Source organism: Rissa tridactyla, chromosome 4 (genome assembly GCF_028500815.1).
Source record: "Rissa tridactyla isolate bRisTri1 chromosome 4, bRisTri1.patW.cur.20221130, whole genome shotgun sequence".
NCBI classification, from domain to species: domain Eukaryota; kingdom Metazoa; phylum Chordata; class Aves; order Charadriiformes; family Laridae; genus Rissa; species Rissa tridactyla.
The window spans coordinates 21,023,832-21,041,826 of NC_071469.1; the positions used below are offsets into that span (position 1 = coordinate 21,023,832).

Genomic DNA, 17,995 nt, shown 5'->3' on the forward strand with positions numbered 1-17,995 from the left:
GCAATGAAATGATGCTCAGGGGAATGGTGGAAATGCAGCCAGGCAGGTCGGTGCTGGATGCTGGTACGAGCTAAGTGTGGAAGAGGATGGGAATCTCCCAGTCAAAGCCCCAGTGCTGGTAGCGGCAGCTGGTGAGGTCCCACCCTGGGCAACGACGAGCACCAAACAGCATCAGCTCTGAGCCATCAAGAGCAGCCAAACCAGCGCTCCTGAAAGTGCGGTCCGAGCCCACACTGCCAACCGCAACCCTGTGCAAGCGTGGAACGCGTCTCTCCGTCACTGCAGCGGGGATTCCCCAGTCCCAGAGCAAAGCCACCCCGGTGCAGTGGGTGTAGACAGCTGTGCCTTTGCACATGTGCTTGGGGGATAAAATGAGTCTTCCCCCCACCTCCACCAGCCCCACGTTCACCCCAAAGCCCCCAACAGCGCTTTTTTTTCCTTGCAAGCACACCCTCAGCTCTTGGGGTATTTCCTAATTAGCTGAACACAGGCCTCCGAAGGGCTCAGCAAGGATTGCTCATGTCACCACGCTGCCGTCTCATGGGCTTTACCACAATGGCAGCATTTTCCCCTGACCCATGGCAGCAAGGCCGAGCCCCCAGGCGTGCACCCCTCCATCAAGGAGATGGCAAAGCACTGCCACACTTCGTGGGCATGTACCACTGTATATCGACATATGCCCCCAGCATCCCTATGCCACCTCAAACCAGTGTGAACTAGAAATTCAGGTTTGCCGACCCAGCGTCTTCCCCGCCCCTGGTTTGGAAACCTCCTGAGATGATCACAACATCGGGAGGAGGGCACGAATTCAACTTGGTTTCTGGGGGGGGAACGCTATATGCCCAAGCACATCATCAGAGTCATCCCTCATTTTACCCCACAAGGGACTCAAACATGGAAGGGTGGCACGATGAGCGGCCTGAGCCAGCCCCATGTTTGGAGGTCAGCTCCACATGGTGCATGGAGAGCCCTGAGCAAGTCTGGTGTGGACTCAAACCCACGGAGATGTACCCATGGGGATGTACAACCACGTGAACTGAGTGACACAGGCAGACACCACACCAGATGTCATCTTTCCATTTGTAGCTTTTCAGAGGCATTCAGGTAGCACCTTTGATCAAATACACTTGAGAAAGCAACCCAAGGAACTTCAGAAAAAACAATGATCAAAACTGCCATGAATCTATTACCTACAATCACTGTTTTCCATGTCCTCAGCACTTCTGATGTCAATAATGGACAGCAAGAGAAGCTGGATAAAAGCAAGTCAAAAGGGACCACAGCAGGCTCAAGCCTATTAATGAAAACGTTTGAGAAGGGTTTTTCCAGTGAAAGCTGGAGCTTGCAGGAGAAGGTGACAGTATGCACGGGGGAACTAAAAAAATTACAAAATCCCTTCTTGGATGAGATAAAAAGCAGAGGGAGAAGTTTAAGTAGATGAGGGCCTGTGGCAGTGATACAAAGACAAGCATGTAGTATGAGATCGATGCAAGGTTGTCCATAAAAGCAGCAGCAGATGCTGTTCTCCCCAGGAAATAAACGAACACAACTCAAGTACCACCTGTGTTTCAAAATGCAGTCTTACTTAGCTGAAGACATGCTTAGCTAAAGAAAAATAAAAAAGATCGTTGGAACTTGAAAGATGCATTTATCTTAAAAATGCTTCAACATTCACCCAACAAAGCAACAACTAGACAGTTCACTTAAAACACATTCACTTAAACCCGTTCACTTATAAACACAAAATTTCAGTTAATCACCACAGAAGACATTTGCAAGCAGGATGATGATTTCCTCAGCAGCCTGGGAAATGGGAATCTTCCTGTTCCAAGATCAAAACCTGGGAGAGCCGAATGTATCCTAGTAAAGTGCAGCTGGACTTGGCACTGTGCAAGAAGGCTTGGAAAAGGGAAGTTGTCAATAAATAAGCATCTGAGGGCAGCGGAGAGGGTTTTGATAGGAAAGGCACAGAGAAATCACTTCTTTTTTTTTTCCCTAAAGTAAGGAGTGGGACCAACATGAAGAATACGATCTATGCTCAGGTTAGAACATGCCTGCCGGCCTTCAGGTAAGACTTCAAAATAGAATAGCAATTGCACAGGAGTCTTTTGCATTTTATTTTTTACAAAACATCAAGTCCTTCATCAGGAAAGATTCTTCCAGAAAGAAGAGATCAGAGCTGGTTCGCTCGTTATCATTACCATTATCATCTTCATCGGCACCATTAGTAGAGAGGAGCCTCTGTGAGCCCACCCTTTAATTTAAAGCACAGTTGCTTCAGTCTTGTCCTGGCTGAGTACAAACAAAGGAGTTCATCCTCCCAGCTCCCATTTCCCATGTAGGCCCAGACCTGGATTCCCATCTCAGCTCACCGGTTGCAGACCTTCCTTTAGCACCTGCTTCAGGCAGATGCATGGCTGCAGCAAAACAAAAGCAGCACCTTTCCCACCTGCTCCAAGCAGTCTATACCCTCCTTATGGATATCTCCCCACTGGATTCTCTCCTAGGAACCAGTACAGGGCACTCATCCTACCTGACTCTCAAGGCAGAATGGTGGGCACTCATCTGAGAGCAAAAGCTGCAGCTCAGGCTGGGGGGTCTGCACCATCCACCCCAGGGGTGCCTGATGCCTCCACCCACATGGGGCTGCTGAAGAGAGAGTGTTGGAATGGAAGGATACAGGCTCTTCAGGAAGCACAGGCAGGGGAGATGAGGAGGGGGTGTCGCCCTCTATGTCAGTGACCAGCTGGAGTGCATGGAGCTCTGCTTAGGGATGGATGAGGAGCCAACGAAGAGCTTATGGATCAGGATTAAAAGGAAGGCAGGTACAGGTGATGTTACAGTGGGCATCTGCTACAGGTTACCCGACCAGGAAGACTGAGTGGATGAGGCCCTCTATAGACAGATAGGAGCAGCCTCTCGTTCACAAGCCCTGGTCCTCATGGGGGACTTCAACCACCCTGATATCTGTTGGAGGGACAAGACAGCAGGGCATAAGCAATCCAGAAGGTTCCTGGAATGCATTGATAACAAATTCCTTCTCCAAGTGGCAGAGAAGTCAATGAGAAAAGATGCCACGCTGGACACCAACAAGGAGGGGGTGGTGGGGAATGTGAAGGTCAAGGGCAGCCTTCGCTACAGTAACCATGAGATGGTGGAGTTCAAGATCCTTAAGGCAGCGAGGAGGGCACGCAGTAAGCTCACTACCCTGGACTTCAGGGGAGCAGACTTTGGCCTCTTCAGGGTTCTGCTTGATAGAGTACTGTGAGATAAAGCCCTGGAGGGAAGAGGGGTCCAAGAAATCTGGTTAATATTCAAGGATCACCTCCTCCAAGCTCAGGAGCGATGCATCCCAACAAAGAGTAAGTCAGGCAAAAGCGCCAGGAGGCCTGCATGGATGAACAAGGAGCTCCTGGAGAAACTCAAACTCAAAAAGGAAGCCTACAGAGGGTGGAAGAAAGGACAGGTAGCCTGAGAGGAATACAGAGAAATTGTCTGAGCAGCCAGCGATCAGGTTAGGAAAGCTAAAGCCCCAATAGAATTAAATCTGGCCAGGGATAAAGGGCAACAAGAAAAGCTTCTATAGATATGTTGGTGACAAAAGGAAGATTTGGGAAAATCTGGGCCCTCTTCCAGAAGGAAATGGGAGACCTGGTCACCCGGGATATGGAGAAGGTTGAGGTACTCAATGACTTTTTTTGCCTCAGTCTTCACCAGCAATGGCTCTAGCCACACCACCCAAGTCGCAGAAGGCAGAGACAGGGACTGGGAGAATAAGGAACTGCCCACTGTAGAAGACTACCAGGTTGAAGACCACCTAAGGAACCTGAAGGTGCACAAGTGCATGGGACCTCATGAGATTCATCCACAGGACCTGAGGGAACTGGCAGATGAAGTTGCTAATCCATCATATTTGAGAAGTTGTGGCAGTCTTGTGAAGTTCCTGATGACTGGAGAAGGGGAAATATAACTCCCATTTTGAAAAAAGGGAAAAAGGGAAAAAGGAAGACCCCGGGAACTACAGGCCAGCCAGTCTCACCTCTGTGCCTGGCAAGATCATGGAGCAGATCTTCCTGGAAATTATGCTAAAAGGCACATGGAAAATAAGGTGATTGGTGATAGCCAACATGGCTTCACTTAAGGGCAAATCGTGCCTGACTAATCTGGTAGCCTTCTATGAAGGTGTTACAGCGTTGGTGGATTAAGGGGAGAGCAACTGACGTCATGTACCTGGACTTGTGCAATGCCTTTAACACCGTCCTGCATAATATCCTTGTCTATAAATTGGAGGGACATGGATTTGACAGATGGACAACTCAGTGGACAAGGAATTGCTGGATGGTTGCACTCAAAGAGCTGCAGTCAACGGATCAGTGTCGAAGTAGTGACCAGTGATGAGTGGCGTTCCTCAGGGGGTCAGTACTGGCACTGGTGCTGTTTAACACCTTTGTCAGTGATATGGACAGTGGGATTGAGTGCACCCTCAGCAAGTTTGGTGACAACACCAAGCTGTGTGGAGCAGTCGACATGCTGGAGGGAAGAGATGCCATCCCGAGGGAACTGGACAGGCTTAAGAGGTGGGCCCGTGCCAACCTCATGAAGTTCAACAAGGCCAAGTGCAAGGTCTCCTGCACCTGGGTCGGGGCAATCCCTAAGCACAAATACAGGCTGGACAGAGAATAGATTGAGAGCAGCCCTGAGGAGAAGGACTTGGGGGTGTTGGTTGATGAGAAGCTCAACAGGAGCCAGCAACGCATGCTCACAGCCCAGAAAGCCAACCGTATCCTGGGCTGCATCAAAAGAAGCGTGGCCAGCAGATCAAGGGAGGTGATTCTGCCCCTCTACTCTGCTCTTGTGAGACCCCACCTGGAGTACTGCATCCAGCTCTGGGGCCCCCAACATAAGGACATGGACCTGTTGGAGCGAGTCCAGAGGAGGGCCATGAAGATGATCAGAGGGCTGACAGGCTGGAGAGAGCTGGGGTTGTTCAGCCTGGAGAAGAGAAGGCTCCGGGCAGACCTTATAGCAGCCTTCCAGTACTTATAGGGGGCCTACAGGAAGGATGGGGAGGGACTCTTTTTCAGGGAGTGTAGTGATAGGAAAAGGGGTAACAGTTTTAAACTGAAAGAGATTTAGATTAGCTATTAGGAAGAAATTCTTTACTCCGAGGGTGATGAGACACCGGAACAGGTTGCCCAGGAAAGTTGTGGATGCCCCATCCCTGGAAGTGTTCAAGGCCAGGCTGGATGGGGCTTTGAGCAACCAGATCTAGTGGGAGGTGTCCCTGCCCATGGCAGGGGGGTTGGAACTAGATGACCTTTAAGGTCCCTTCCAACCCAAACCATTCTATGATTCTACAGGAGGTTGAGCACTAAATCTCTTTTGCAGCAGCAAAGCCTGTGCTGCGGTAAAGCCATTACATGTTTCTCCCACTTCCTACTATTGACAGAAAACAAAAGCTTGTACTGTTGCTCACTGTTATCAGAAAATACTTGCTTTCCCAGATTGTTTCTCCCCTCCTTGTTTTGGAAGGGTTTTCAGTAGAATAACAGGCTCATTCCCAATGAAAAGCAGCAGGGGCTGATTTGGGACAGAGGCCCTTCATAGCCCACCCGACAAACCCAACCCTGACCCAGGCGCAGCCCCATCCTGGCCTTCCCATTCCTGCTGGGGACCGCATGCTCCAACACCTCCTCCGTCATCTTACATGTCCTTCGGAGGAGACAACGCTCCAGCTGCGTGCCTGAAGAGACAGGGCCAACTTTGCACCACTGACCTGGCCTCAAGCGGCTGCCTGTTTTCTAGCTGCAGACCATCTCCAAAAGATACTCTGCCTGCTCTGAGTATCTGCTCTATCATACCCCGAGTATCATACTTTGAGTATCTGCTGTTTCTCTTCTCACCACGCACCGCGCTTCCTTTCTGCCAGATCCCTTATCACCACATTTTACCCTAAAACTACCCGGATGAAACTTCCACTCTTGCTGATGCTGCTATTTTATTCAGCGACCAAAGGAAACACTCTCGCACCAGGCACTAAGCCCGTGGCACTCCTGCCAATGAGCGATGCAGAATTAAACACAGGTGTCACATGAAAACACGGTGCCAAGCTTACACTTCCCAAAAAAAGCACTGAATGCATGCACACAGTCACTTTTTATTTTTAATTTTTTTTTTTTAAGCAACCAGAGTATCAAGTGTCAGGTTCTAAAACCAAGAAGGGCACCAAAAGTCCAAGTATTATTCAGGATATGAAACACTCAACTACCACAACCCAAGCTGACATCCTGCAAACTCCTAACTGAAATCTGCTCACAACGGCTGTCGCCAAGCCCAAACAGCTTTCATACACACGCGTGGAGGTTCCCAGACAGCCACTCTGTACCTCAAAATTGATGTAAGGGAAAAAGTAAAGTCACAAGCAACAGCCCCTGCAGGAGCTCAGCACCAGCCCTGCACTATCCGCTGGTGAAAGCTCCCAGGAGGTCTCATCCAGAAGAGAAAAGATCAAGTCTTAACTCTGGCAATCGCTTTGGCATGAGGCTCTACCAAAGACTGAACAGATTTTGGAAGAATGAGCTTCAGAATAAGTAAGTAAATAAATAAATAAATTTTTGGTCTAAGAACAGAGGAAAAAACCAAACAACAAGACCACTTTTCCAAGTTTTTGGTATTAAGTGATCCATATGATCTATAACCTCTTTCAAGCAATATTGTCTTTACCGTGGGAAGTCCTGCCGAGACCTGGAAGAGCGTGGGGGTTGCAAGCATCCCCACACCCCCACAGTCCCGCTCTCCCCCGCCAACAGCTGCAGGATGTAGGCTCGGTGTTTCGGGGAGCAGCAACCCTTTTTTTCTTCTGACTCAAGGCTGGACCAGTCACCATGTGTGGTGTTGACACCTTCAGTAGGCTGGGCTGTCATTTCTGACGGTGCTTGTAGTTGTTAAAAAGGCACAATGGCATGAATGAACTTGTTGTTGGCAAGCAAAACAGTCTCAGCTCAGGGAAAGTTTCCTTCATTTAATTTATTGCCAATAAGCAGAAACTCCTCATCGCTGATTCGGGTATTGAGAAAATAAATAAATAAACAAGTAAACAACCACTTAAACACCTTCCTTGTCCCTTCCCCAGGCTCAGCCTAAGCCAGATACCTCTCCAGCCCCACCACCAGGTTCAGCTTCCCCGATGCCCACTGCGATGCAGCAGCACCCTGCGGATGCAGCACGGACACCTCCTGCCTGTCCTTCCTCCTGCCTGCGTTCACGTGGTGTGTGCTTATTGTTCACACTCAGCTTAACTGCTTTCCTCACCCAATGTTGTCAGAGGCAAGCATGGAGAAACACCTAACTGCACAGTTCACTTTGGAAAGCCCAACCGTCTCTACTGGTAACTCCCAAGAGACAGACAGCATCAGCAACCCAACGTGAAAACGCTTCTCCTCTCCTGCTTTTTATACCACTGCTCTTTGAGCAGCTTTTTCATGGCCACTCTGATGTTCACAAAAGTCCAGGACCAGCTCATCTGACCCTTAGGATCTGTGCTGGCTTTTCAGTCTGTAGGCATCAGGCAAGGAGAAGCCCAGCAGCCTGTGGACTGATGAAGATGACCTTCAAGTTTTACATAGGAATCTGTTGGCTCTCTTATCATCTCAGAGACAACAACATTTGCAGGTAAGTCCCAAGTGTCTCCAAGACAGTCAGCCACAGCCCAAACTACTACACAAAGACCTAAAACTTAAGCTGCCATTCCTTACGCTTGCTATCCCATGGGATTCCTGCACTACAGCATCTCCATCAGCACGCCATTCCTCTGTCCAAGCTTTCCTCTTCCAACCTTTTAAACTTGTTGTCCAAATTACATTTTTTGATCCCATTCTCAACTGCTTTTAAGAAGTAGGTGGTAGCAATCTTAACAGTTGCTGCAGCTGGGGGAAAAGCTGAAGCACAAGCCACCCCTCTGACCTGGGAATGGTCCCTCACAAGAGGCACCCAACTCCAACATCACGCCCTCTTAGGCATCAAAATCCACCAGAAAACAGATTCCAACCCTTCTCCTGCCTGTGGACTGCTCCTCCCTCCCTCTTCTCCTCCCCCCAGCAACACGCCTTTGGCTGAAAAAGCTGCTGGAACTACAGAAACTTTAAAGAAAGTATTAGAGAAATGTATTATTAAGAGAAGGTCATAGAAGAACAACAACTTGAGAATAGCTGCAGCTAAAAATACCCAATCCCCACACCCCTTCTTTAGCGAAAACATTATCAGATGTCACTTCTCAATGCTAAAAACATGTTTGTTTGTTTTTTAATTAAGGTGGTATTTTGAACACTGGATTTTCTTGCCAGGGAACACAATAAGAGACCTTGGGAAAAGACCTTGTTTGCTGCCTCAAAGATCCCACTCTCTGTGCCATCTGATGGCAAGATACTGTTTGAAACTGGCACCTGCAAATGTGTATTTTCTTCTAGCACAAAGCAAAATAACTTTCTAAAAAGAACAAAGTCTTTTGGACACCCCTACCGAGTTGCAGAGCGTTTGTGCAACATGGATTTATTTTTATTTTTTAATACTTCAGAGTATCGAGGTGGAGAATGTGGGAAGGAGATAACGTCAACAAGGAGAGCAGCAGTGCAGAGCAAGCGTTGGCACAGGGCTGGAAACCACCTCTCATCTGACCCAAATCCTAGGTAGGACTGGAAAAATCTGCATTAAGGACTGACTGAATTGGTTACTCAGTTGTACTCAGTCTGCTGCCCCAAATCCTCCCAGCTCTAAAGGGTATAATCAATGTTTAGTGGACAGCAAAACAGCTATGATGTATGGCAACCTGACGGCTTCTTTCAACCGCAGGATAAGCAAAATAAAGGGAGTCAATTAAATGCTCCCAGCAGAGTTTTGTACCATTTCATTGCTTAAATAAGCTCTGGTTTATTGATCATGTAGAAAAATACCCAGGAATCACTGCAGGCAGGTAAGGGAACGCCTGTGCTAACATTTTACAAGCTAACCATGCACAAGGGGAAGGTTAGCATACCACAGCATATTTTTTCCTCCAAAGATGTAAATGAAGTCCAGGAATAACTTCTCCAGAAGGTCCAGAAACCTTGTCCAGGTCCCACTCTTTACTTTGCAACCCTTAACAAATATACACCTTTCCCCCATTCAGAAACACTCAAAACAGTATTTTTTTAAGAAACTGCACACACGCAAAATTTTGTCAGTCCATTACTTCGGTGGCCAACTCCCGCCCTGCTGTCCCTCCGAGCTGCCCCCTTCCCTCCACCATAAAACAAGCAGCATACCTATCTTATATGTGCCCGTTCCCCCTGCGCTCTGCCTGTCCATGCAGGCATTTGTACCTTCAGTCCACCTGCTCCCCTGTCAAAAGTTATTTGAAACTACCCCGATGCAAAATTTAGTAGCATCAAAGATACAGGGTGTGCAGGCCTCCTGCTTCCCCGAGAAGTCAGGGTGAATACCCACCAAAAAGCACTTCGAAGGACTAACCTGGAAGCGATGAGCAGGGAGACAACCACAGCTATGTTATACTGTTAAAAAGTTTGCTAGAGGCAGTGCACCAGCCTGCTGGGGGACCTCACTGCGCTCTCCCCGGAGGAGGAGGAGGATTGGGGTTATTTTGAAGGACAGCCACTGAGCAGGACCACAGAGATGCACTGGGAAAAAGGCAGGGCTCAGCTTCACGGCCACTACCTCTCCCCATCCGCTTCAGCCCCGAGGAACTTGGAAGACGTGCCCACATGATGTCATTACTGGGTTGGCGTCTAAATAAAGGAAGCTTTTTATAGAATTTCCCACTGACAAACTTAATCCGGTAAACCCTGATAGCCAAGACTTCGTCAAGCAGAAGGGACGGAAAAGGGAAAACAATAAGCGTACCATCACTGGGGCCAGGGCAGGTGGGTGGCGTCTCAGGAAAGAAACCAAAACAAACCCAAGTTTACTCCCTAATACTTGCATGTCAGATAAAAAGCACAGCTAAGAGCAACGCGTAATATAAGGGAGATATGTTTTTACACCATCTGTCACAAGGAAGGGCAGCCTATTTCTGCACCAGGGTAGAGGAGAGAAGGATAAAGACGAGCTGGGAAGATAGGGAGAGAAAAACCTTGCTTAAAGAGAGTAAATGAAACACACTTCCACGTCAGAGGGGTTTTCCAGCTCCATATTATTCATGTGGCAATTACTGTGCTTCCTAAAAGCAAACTGGCAGTTTCTGCATATTCAGAAGACTCTTGGCTGCAAACACCTTAAGCTCAAATCCTCAGCAAGTAGCGTTTGCTGGAAGTTCTCAAGAAAAAAAAAGATACTAACAAAAGCAAAACCATCCGGCAGTTCGATTTGAGTTCATGTGTGCCTGTACGTCATCCTCTTCTTTGTAACTCTTCATCGCTTCCACAGTGCTGTGGAGCCGTTCCCCTTCCTCCCTCTGCTCCTCGCTGCATCTTCAGCCGGGCATCCACATGGAGAGCAGTTGCAATAGCCCAGTGACTCATGCTGCAGTAATGTGGGTGGGAGCAGCTCCCATGCCCAGCTTCTAAGGACACAGCCTTTTATGGTATTTTTAGAGTGGAAGCTGTTGTGGTTTGTAGCACTTTGCCTTTTGTCTTGCAGGAGCCTCAGAGAAAAGAGCTCATGCTTCCCCCCACCGGGGCTTCGGGAGGCAACTGAGAGGAGCCCACGCAGGTGATGCGCAAGCCAATGCCAGGCCCGGTGCCCAGCCACGCCAGGGATGATCAAGGATGTCACCCATTCTACCACAGCTCATCTGCAGGCTCTCCCATCTGCGCCACAGGTCGTTGGGTGGCTCCACCACCCCACAGCCTCTGAACCAGACGTAAGAGTGGAGCCCGGGTGTGAGCTATTCTGTGGACACCTTAACTACTGCAACCCAACTTTCTAAGAAGTCATTCCCTGCGTCCTCCAAGTCTTACCACCCTATGGAAATACGCTAACAACCTCTCCATGATCTCCAGTGACCAGCCACCAGACATATTGTTTCCGGCCTTGATGGGCTGCTGGCATAGGAGAAGCTGGCAGGGCTGCCAGAGTCCCATCTGTCTTCCCTCAGGGTGAGCCCTTAACTTAGGGCTGCATCTCTCCAGCTAGCACAAAATTAACTCTATAGGGTTTCTACCCCATAAAAATTCAGCTGAAACAGGGCAAGAGTGGGAAACAGGGAAAAGTGGGCAGGGGTGTTGCACTGAAACCAGGTTAAAAGCATCAGGGAGAAGCGCAGTGGCGGAAAAAGGTCCAGGTTCATGGACCACTGCATGTGCTGCTCGCACTTGGCAAGGTGATGAAGCAGACTCGGCTGTGCTCTTTAAAATCTGAGGGTCACACGTGGGATTAAAAGAGCATCCCCAAACACTACCCCGTCGGGCTTGAAACAGGACTCTGGCTGAACGTGCAGCGGATTGCTTTACGGGACAGATCTCTGCTCTCTTTGCATCTGAAGCATGATCCGCTCTAGAAGAAAAGGGCATGAAAGTGTCTGTGTCCCCAGTCACAACTCCAACCAGCTTCTGATTTTAGTCCTTTTTAAAGCTGTTAAAGAGGAAATTAAATTATAATCCGCACATGCCTAAAAAGTCTAGGCAAAAAGCTATCATGATGACGGAAAAAGCAGTAATCAATCCTGATGCAAACACACTGACATTAAAGATATTTTTTTTTAATTCCTTCTGAAATCCCAGTGAGCTCTGGAAGGAGCCAGCTTACCAGTCAGGACAGATGAATGACAGACCGCCCCTACAGACAGATTTCACCGAGCGGGAGGATGCAGTGGAAAGCTGCTCTGGAGCGACTTCCCAGGTACAAGAGACACAGAGGAGGGGAAGTTTCGGGGAGGTCCGCGTCAGCAAGCACTATGCAGCCCACAGCATACCCTGGAGATGAGCCAGAAAGACAACACCTCTCAACAGCAGCAGCCCGCTGCAACAAAAAAAATCCTCTGGCCCTGATGCAAGTTAAAAAGTGATTCAATACCTCGCCCTCAGCAGGGAGCCCCCCAGCATCTGCTAAACGAGACGCCCCACACCGGGGGACAGCCAGAGCTCCCCAAGCAGACCAAAAACGGGGTCTTTTGCTCCCCGAGCAGATGAAATACATTTCCAAATACATTTCCAAGGGAGTCTTCCTGCTATTAGATAATGGATCAAGATCACAGAATTAAGTTTAAAAAAAAAAAAAAATAATAATCACATGAAGGGCTCCATCCTGTTCAAAGGAATACAATGAATTTCCTGTAGTCTTGCCCTAAAGACCACAACATCACACCCAATTACTATGCCATCTTACTCTAAGTCCTGCAGAGCCAGCTTGGTCATAGGAAAGCAAAATGAGCTCTGCCTTGCCTCATTTCTCATCAAGCCACTAATTACACACAGCAGTGGCTGTGCGAGAGGTAGGGCAAGTCACTTAATCTTCGTTATCATTTACTCGGACCAGCATTATCAAATTTGATTTAAAAAAAAAAAAATCAGGAAGAAAAATGAGCTGAACACAATAACCGGCATAAAGCTCGTATGGATAGAAAAGGGACACATCCAAGCCTGAACTCTGGTTCACACCTCCCACGCCAGACAGACCTCTCTGTGTTAAGCCTTCAGTTATCAAAAACTGCCATTTGTACTCCTGGGAAAGGCAGGGAAAGGAGGAAATGCCATTTCGCCCTGACAGGCTCAGCTCCGCAGCTGTTGGAGGCGAGTTGGTGCCGCTGTGCCCTTGGTGTGCTGGACCCTGCCCCACAGAACAATTGCCCCCAGCTGCGCAGCACACCTGCATTTCACACGATTTTGATACTTTCGCCCACAAACAAGAAAGCTTTCCCAGTCAGCAGGTTCTCCGCAAACCTAAAAGCATCGGATGCCAATTCCTACAGAGCAACAACCCCCCTTAATGCAGAAGTCAGCCGGTGCCAGCGCAGCTTGGGCTTGGACGCATCCATGCTTGGACGCATCCAGGCTTTGCAGCTCACGCTGTCTCCAAAGGAGCAAATCCAGACAGTCCCTCCAAGGGCTTGCAGCCCTCTTCTCCCGAAGAGGAGGCATGGGCTTACAGCATCGCTTAGCTGGAGGACACAACCCCGGCTCCACTGAAATGAACTGGAGTGCTGCCAATGAATTTACAACGAAACTCAGATTTCCGCTAGTCTTCACACGAGGCCCATCTGAACTAGAAAGGAGTGTTTGCTGGAAAGGCTGAGCTTCTCCGAGATCCTGTTCCTCATGAGTTTTCCCTGCTTATCTTCCTTCCACCTCTCAAATTTGCTGATGGGTTTAAGCCCAGAGCAGCTTCTGCTCTGGACACTTCCAAAAGCAGTTTGTGTCATCAGGGTTGAGCTTGATGTAATGACTACAGGAATCTTTGCAAGGAAGGGGGAAAAAAAAGAAGAAAAAAAGAAAAATAAAAAGATAATCTGAGAAATTACATCCTTCATAGGATCTGCAGCTGATGTATTCCTCCCAGCAGGACCAAAATTGTTTAGAAGACAGATAAGAGCCTTCTCTCCAGACGGAGATGCAGACAGGGGCAGCAGACCCTAATGCCCAGCTTTCAAAGCCCTTTAAGATGAAAGGGAAGTTCTTCATTGCCATCCCAACCACAGGTGATGCTTAAAACAGACTGCCCATCGTTTTACTGGCAGGGGGCGGGGGGGAGGCAAAAAGAGAAGCATCCCACTGTGCGCAGACTTAACGACCTATTACCTTCACCAGTCCTTTGCAGGGTCACAGCCTTCAGCTAAGGATCTACTTGGCTGGAACCGGTCCGCAAATTATACAGTAACTGGAGGCTTTAAAAGCCTTGCAAGAAAATGCAATAGAATAAATAAAAATCAGCTGGCCAGGTTCTTTCTGTCTGACAACTCATTTTTTCCTCATGCAATACAACGCCGCGCAGAGAGACGTGGCATGAATCAACCAATTTTGGCAGCACACGTCTAGCCAGGAAGGGCAGGACACATCACCGTGCCAGCACACAGGGAACACCCTCCAAAGGGCTCTGTTTACCCAGCGGCAGCCAATGCAAGCCCTACAACAAAGCCTGTAAGTACATTTAAGGCTCAAAAGTCATCTGAAACAGGTCCATTCTCCCCTCCCACTCCATAAATATAATCCAAACTGGGTCATCTCCTAACAATAAATGAATGACACTCATTTAAGCTTCCACTGCAGTGCTGACATAATCTAGGTCCTTTCATTCTCCTTGTACTGCAAGCGCTAAAGATGCTTTTGTACATCCTCTGAAGTACTCCATTTAAAAAACCATGGTAACTAGGGCATTGCATTCAGCTGCTCGTGAAATGAAGCCATTCCCCTTCCCTCTCAATAGGCTCTTGGGAGGTTTGGACAGAAAAACCTTGCCTAATTCAAAGTCAGCTCCAGCAGGATGGCTGGAGTTGGGCGCTAGGGATGGGGGCAAGCACAACTACTGGGTACCACTTGGGTCTGCGGTGTGAACAACACCAGCAATATGATGGCATATGGAGACAGAGAGCCCTCACCTGTGTCCTCCGGCTAAGCAGCACCCAAAAGTCACATTTTAAGTCACCGAGCATGACAATGCAACTGCAGCATTCTACAAGTATCATACTTTCCTTAAAAACTATTGAGTGCTCCTAAATCTCTCCAGTTCTTTTTAGGCGATGACAAGATTATTCAGTTCCAGTATTTTAGTGTGACAAAGACCAAAGGAACCAAGAAACAAGCTTTCCTGTTATCTTCGCATGGCAGTAAAAGTTTAAGGGGTTTTGGAGTTGAGTTTTGTTTTGTTTTTTTCTTTTTTTTTTTTTCCTCATTCCTAACGCCTCAGAACTGTGACACTTTCCTGCACGGCAGCTTTTGAAGTTGGTCTGCTGGCACCGGCATCTTCTCCTCCTTTCTGAAATGGAAACATTCAGAGGTGTGGGCACAAAGATCAGATGGAAAGAACAGGGCAGCTCCCACTAAAAAAGCCATTAACTGGGGAAAAAAAAACACCAAAAAAAAGGGACATTTGTCTAAGATGGAAGGCCCATTATTTGTTTTTTTTTTTTTAAAAAAAAACATTCGTAGGTCTGCCTTCTTTAAAAAAAATAATAATCACATGCACCAGCAGCAGAAAGTAACAACTTTAACACGACCTAACTGTTGCACTATCCCTTATATAAAATTTTAGCAGACTTTTTTCCAAATTCTACTACATACTGTTATGGAGACACATTCCAAGATTTAAGGTTCTAAAAACAGAAGCCTTTAACCACAACGTCTGTAAAAATACCCCGCCAAAAAATAAATTAAAAAAAATGGAAAACTTCAGTTCCTATCCTGTTACCGAGGCAAATCCCCAAATGATGCACAGAAAGACACTTTGCGCCTGTCTGCAGGATGCAGCATGGGATTGTGAAGCCCTGCTGCAGAGGACTTCATAACAAAATTCATGCCCTTTTGACAGAGATGCAAGCTTGGGAGATGACAGGCAATTTTAAAGATTTAAAGAACATATTCTTAGATGGGGAAACTGAGGCACGTAATGATTAGCTGGCTCCTCATGCAGCAGAACATTTATTTCTTCTGGCTAACACAACGGCACCTTTGCTAACACAGGCTGCCGTGGCGAGAGACGTGAGAGGGATGAACTGAGGACAAGCTCAGCAGTCAATTTTGAATTCCCTGACTCCGCTCCTGCCACCATCCACCGTGTTATTTTTCAGGAGGGAAACAGGAGAAAGCTTATAAAGGAAAATAAGACAAGAACAGTCTGGGGAAATGCTCACAACCAGATGGGTCAGCCTTGCTTGTGTTGGACGTGGGGCTGTAACACCCGGTACCAGCAAGCCTCCGAGCCATCTTGTGAGACACGCAAAGACTGAAGGTGCTCAGAGGATAAACGATTGCGGTCTTATTTCTAAATATATGGGAATAATATTAAAAAGAGTCTTAAACTTTTAAGGGAAGTAAGCAGGGAAGAAAAAAAAAAAGGTAAAATAACCAGGGGCTTGCATTGCCACTGCAACATGCATGCAGCAAATAAGTAGGTTTTTTTTAAAGCCAGTATTTAGCATTGGTTTGTTGCTATTTTTCTTGAGACTGTAAGAGCACTCTCCTCCATATGAAACTTACGGGAGGAAAAAAACCCATAAAAATAGATAAAGCTACCACTCCTGGCATTGCTCTGGCAGACCTCTGCTCATTTAGGCTTTTGAAGGCAGAAATTTATTATGGGAATTAACGAAGAGTATGAAGGCAGAGGAGCGTTTTGGGGAGCAGCAGGCTCCCGAGGCTGCTCCCTGCCGCCTCCCCGGGGATGAGTCCGGCAGCTCTCGCCTGCGCTCCCCCACCTCCACCGCAGACCAGGCAACCGGGAAGAGTCTGCTCACAGTCAAGTTTATGAATATTCCAGCAACTGCCTCCTCCTTCAAGCAGCTGCCCAAAAGCTTACCCAAACCTGGGCACCCTGCCACATCATCTGGCTGCACTAACTGCTAAGCTCCTCTGTTTGTAAACCCAAGCCTTGACAGACACTCTCTGGCATGCGGGTGCGTAACACGCTCGGCACAACGGCAGATGCTCACTGCTCCCAACCTGCCGCGAGGCTCCTCTATCCCCTGGCACCACGCACCTTGTGGGACACCAGCCCCTTGGCGTCAGATCGGCAAAGGCTTGGCAAACTTTGCTCCAGCAGGAAGGCAGAAGGTCAGGAGAAGGCTCTCCAACAGCACTTAGCTCTCCTTTGCAAAACCAGACTGTATCGAGCTCTGTCTCACAGTGGAAAGGACACATGGGCACACCAAGCCCCACGGAAGTTTAGCTCTCGGCACGACTAATGCCAGCTAGACTGTGGCAAGTCACCTTGTTCAATGCATAACATCTGTCATCTTAGGTCCATGCTCCCCTCCTCCCTTCAGGGGAAGAACATGTCCATGGCATATCCCAACCAGCAGAATTTTGGTGCTGTGTTGCCACAAGGTTCTTCAGGAACAGGAAAAATCAAAGAAAGCTATGTGCATTTGGAGCAAGAGATGGAGAAGTCTGCAGTGCTCTGTGGTAGCACGAGATGGAGAAGTCTGCAGTGCTCTGTAGTAGCACGGGGGAAAAACAGCAACCAAATGATTTTCGAAGAGCAGATGACAGCAGCCGGGTTTTGCTGCTGCTATTCATAAAGTACCATCAGTCATGTTCTGGTCCCAGGTGAAGAACAAATCCCACACGCACAGCAAACACAAGCCTCACAGGAAACCATGACAGGTATGGTGGGACAACCCAAAAAGCAAGAGGAGAGGAGAAGTCCCACCAAGCAACCATCAGTCAGACAGGAAGGCAGGTATCTCCTCTGTGCAGACCCATCACCAATTAATCCACAGCCAACACAGACCTGTAGTCCCCATGCACGACAGTAAATTAAGCTGCTGGAAAGCATACTATCATCTATTGTGGAGCATGACGATCAGTCGATCAATTCACTAGATGCATTTTTATTTCCATCAAGCCATCTCAAGCAGCAGTGCTCCTGTATAGGAACCTGTGCGTTGGGCTTTGGCTGTGTTGGATTTTTATGCATATGGACATCGACTCTGGTAATTCTGAAGAAACGGGGCTGGTTATTTTCTTATCACAGCATTTGGAAAAATGAAACAAGTTCGTTTGCAACTTCCAGTACTTTTAACAGAGTGATTAAATGGAGAGAGCAGCCAACTTCTGTCCTCCTCTAGATGAACTGCTGAGATTATGCTGTTAGCAAGCATCGCACTCCCTTCACTTTTAGCTGGAAAGATAGACAGCACAAAGGGATGTCCAGCTGCAGAATGGAAAGACTGATAAATTGCCTAATATTTCAGCAAGAGAATAAATGCAAGACGTGCAACAAAAATGCCTGCTGAGCAATAGATGTGGGGTCATGTGGGCATGCTTCCAAATTCCTTCTCTTCAGTATGTTCAACAGCTCCTCCAGCAAGAAAGTCAATGCAATGAAGCACAGAACACTTTTTCAGCTAAGTCTG

The 17,995-nt window shown here is 47.9% G+C and overlaps 1 protein-coding gene across 4 annotated transcripts in view; it reads right to left on the reverse strand.

Moving 5' to 3' along the window:
• LOC128908435 (USP6 N-terminal-like protein) overlaps positions 1-17,995 on the reverse strand; it is an 87,065-nt gene that overhangs the window by 40,876 nt on the left and 28,194 nt on the right. The window contains exon 1 of one of the 4 annotated variants that reach the window (XM_054198644.1): positions 9,505-9,525. The exons of the other annotated variants lie outside the window; for them this stretch is intronic. The gene's annotated coding sequence lies outside the window, so the exon portion shown is untranslated. Of the gene's footprint in view, positions 1-9,504; positions 9,526-17,995 lie in introns of those variants that run through there. 4 annotated transcript variants of the gene reach the window in all.